Below are 4,053 nucleotides of genomic sequence, written 5' to 3'. Positions count from 1 at the left end.
CAGGAAGGACCTGAGGCTGAGTTTTTTCAGTACATCTGTTGCCAACCAACCAGAAAGAGGAAGAACAAGGATGACACTTAGTTCACTTTCATCCGAGATTTGGGCAAAGACAACAAGCCCAAGGTATAGCATATTCACACAGTTTTAAATATTTGGGATAAATTAGCCTGTGTTCATCTTCACACCATCCATTTGCAAGACTATTTTCATCTTTGTTTTCCAGATGAGGAAATTATCTGCAGAGGTACATGAGGTAACTAGAGGTAGAAGCAGTCTGACTTCAATATCATTATCCTAAGACTCTATCCTATATAGGTTCCAACTCTCATGTTTATGTCTTACACCTTTCATAATTGGTGCCAAAGGTCTCAGCATCATGTGATGAGAATGTTTATGGAACATTGCTGCTTTTAGGAGTGGAGCCACCATACTCCAAACCTCCTATTTGGAGATCTTTCTCCTTTCTTCCAAAAGAGTTTGAAGTTGCTGCCCTTAGGATTTATTCCTTTCATTGTGTGACTTCCAAATATAGGAAATTTAGGTTCATTTAGGTTCATTGAGTACAAAATGACAGGCATTGTATGACAGTTCTTTTTTCATCTGTTTTCCCAGAAGAGTCCAAGGAAGTGATCTGTACATCTTTTGGAGTGATTGGGTATAAAATGTAAGCACAGAATAGGAAATTTTATATGTAAGTAGAGACAGCCTTATTATCCCAGACTGACTTCACATTAATAGTCCTCATGCCTCACTCTCCAGAGTGCTGGGGTCACAGGCAAATGGCACCAGAGCCAAATGAGAAGACTTCTCAATAGAAAGTGACTCTTGAGTTATGACTTGGTGTAAGTACAGGAATCATACAGCCAGTGCCATGGTAGAACAATTTTAATAATATGTAAAGGCAGATAATTTGAAACCAAATATGTGTGAGAAAAAACTGCAGTTAATTCAAGAGACCCAAAAACCTAACTCTTAAGTGAAATGATAAGGCCAGAGAGAAACAATGAGGACATGTCCAGCAGTTAGAACATGGATAATATCACCATCTTCTGGCCCTATGGCCACTTCTTCCAAATAGAATATGTGCAGGGGTGTTTGAGAAAGGCTCCACTATGATTGGTGTTTGAGGAAGTGACATTGTTGTTCTTGGTGTGGGAAAACAATCAGTAGCCAAGTTAAAGATGAAAAAACAGTGCAGAAGATCTGTAATTTGGATGATAATGTCTGCATGGCCTATTCAGGCCACACTGATGATGTAAGAATAGTCAACAGAGCCTGGGTAGGGTACCAGAGCCACCAGCTGACTATGGAGGACCCAGTCTCATGGGTTCTCCTGCTACATTGCCAGTCAGAAGCAATGCTACACACAGAGCAATGGGTGAATGCCATTTGGCATCTGTGCCATAATTGTGAGTTTTGACTTTGATGGTATCCCTAGACTCTATCATACTGACCCCTCAGAGACATACGATACCTACAAGGCCAATACCACAGGCTGGTGTACCATATCAGGGCATGAATTGCTGAGAAAAACTACATCTATGATGCCATTAAGACAGTCTAACCACAAAACCAGTGGCCAAGTCCCTCCTGGATGTGGTCACTGAACTGGCTTTCATGCAGCAGCACCAGCCCCTAAAGACTCTAAATCCTGAAAAAAGTGAGAAATATGTCACTCAAATTAAAAAAGGAAAAGACAAAGTTGAAAAGAACAAATAAAAGAAAGTGTCCTGAGCCTTGATCATGAGTGAGCCTCGATGTTGTAGGCCTTCAACATCCAAGCGGCCAATAAACTCGGTAAGCAGAGGCAGGTAGAACTCTGTGAGTTCAAGGCCAGCCTGGTCTACAGAGTGAGTTCCAGGACAGCTAGAGATACACAGAGAAGCCCTGTCTCAAAAACAAACAAAAACTTTCTCATTAAAAAGGGAATGTCTAGTCAAGGTACTTCAGGTACCTTGATATATGCTTTGGCAGTGTGTGTATATGAAGGGTTTACAAAGCACAAGAAAAGAGGCAGGAAATCCAACAAGTGAATTGTTAGTAATTGAATGCAAACAAGTAGAGAGTCAGAAATAAATCCAATAAATAATTAGGAATGAAAATATCTGACACATTGTAATTAATTTGAGCACATTGGAAATCAGAACCTAGACTGACTTCATTATTTCTTGTTTCTAATTCAAGTGTGTGGCAGGTGGAACTATTGACCAAAAGTAAGAAATACAAATGATAAGCAAGATGCACCAGAAGAGGGGAATTTGGTGAACTTTGTCTGAAAACGTTTTAGTTGCCTACTAAGTAACATCCAAGAAAAAAAATAAGTCTCTTTCTAGAGATAGTTACTTTTTACCAATAATTTTGTTACATTTATACAATAAATTTTAAGTAGAAAATATATGTCTGTTTATTTTATTATTGGATTACAACTTTGATAATAAGATTTATAGTAAATAACTTGTTTTTATGAACCTTATGGTGACTTATCTTGCATGAAGCCTCAAGTCAGTGTTTAACTCATGTCATTAAAGGAATTAAAGGACAAGTGGGTCATTAGATAGGTGTGTGTGTGTGTGTGTGTGTGTGTGTGTGATACATGGGTGGGTGGATTGGTGGGTTCTTGGGTGGATGGATGGATGGATACATAGGCAGGTAGATTGCTGGATACATGGATGAGTGGATGGATGGTTGGATGGATGGATGGATTGATATGTGGATATATGGATGGGTAGATGGGTGGATATATGGATAGATGTCTACATAGATAAACAGATGAAAAGATGTTTTTAAATGCTTCCAATTAAATAAAGTAAAAGAGAGGTTTCAAAACATGGAACTTATGAGAAATGGAAAGGGACAAGATCTCCTGAGCAAATTGGGAAGGGGAAGGAAGGTAAAAGAAAGAGGAGGGGAGAGGGGGAAGGGGAGGAGAACATGAGGGATCAGGAAGGTCAAGTTTGGAGAAGAAAAGAGAAGGAGATCAAGAAAAAGATACCTTAATAGAGGGAGCCATTATGGGTTAAACAAGAAATCTGGCGCTAGGGAAATATCCAGGGACCCACAAAGATGACCCCAACTAAGAATCTAAGCAATAGTGGAGAGGCTACCTTAAACGCCCTTCCCTGATAATGAGACTAATGACTACCTATGCCATTCTATAGTCTTCACTGAGTAGCTGATGGAAGCAGAAGTAGAGATTCACAGCTAAGAACTGAGCTGAAACCCTGGAATCCAGTTGTAGAGAGAGGGGAGTGATGAGCAAAGGGGTCATGCTGGGGAAAACCACAGACACAGCTGACCTGAGCAAGTGGGAGCTCATGGACCCCAGATTGACAGCTGGGGAACCAGCATAAGACTGAGCCAGGCCCCCTAAACATAGGTGTCAGTTGGTGGACTTGGGGGATGGGTTATGGGGCCTCTGGCAGTAGAACCAGATTTATCCCTAGTGCATGAATGGACTTTGGGAGCCCATTTGCTATGGAGTGATACTCCCTCAGCCTAGATACATGGGGGAGGGCCTAGATCCTGCCCCAAATGATGTGACAGACTTTGGTGATCCCCCATGGGAGGCCTCACTCTTTGGAGGGCGTGGATGGGGAGTGGTATGGAGGGTTGGTGTGGGGAATGGAAGGATGGGAAGGATAGGGAACTGGGGTTGGTATGTAAAATAAGATTGGTTTTCATTTAAATAAAAATTAATTTTTAAGAATTCTATAAACAATGGAACTTAAATAATTACAAACTCTTATTTGATACCAGAAATCTTTTGTTTTATGCTTGCTTAAATTTGTTGACTAAAGTAATCATAATTAGCAGCATTAACAGTAGTGAACATGACCATGCTGGTAACTCAGTAAATTAAATCTGTGTGCATTATTAATTCATTATCAAGTTGTAATCTCATACCTTATAAAAATTAAAATATCCATTAAATAATTCAGCTACCTCTGCTGTTCAGTTGATGTCTGGGTTTCCATGAAAGCTCCATGTTCACCTCACTCTTGTGCTTCAACCTTCTAGTAGCCTCTGTCACACTCAAAATAGACTGTACTCCAG

The 4,053-nt window shown here is 40.2% G+C and overlaps 1 pseudogene; it reads left to right on the top strand.

Moving 5' to 3' along the window:
• The first annotated feature begins 1,029 nt into the window (after positions 1-1,029).
• On the top strand, positions 1,030-1,734 carry LOC100752759 (annotated as a pseudogene).
• The last annotated feature ends 2,319 nt before the right edge of the window (positions 1,735-4,053 follow it).

The sequence above is a fragment of the Cricetulus griseus genome, chromosome 2 (genome assembly GCF_003668045.3).
Source record: "Cricetulus griseus strain 17A/GY chromosome 2, alternate assembly CriGri-PICRH-1.0, whole genome shotgun sequence".
Lineage (NCBI taxonomy): Eukaryota > Metazoa > Chordata > Mammalia > Rodentia > Cricetidae > Cricetulus > Cricetulus griseus.
This window is presented reverse-complemented; position numbering and strand designations above follow the sequence as displayed.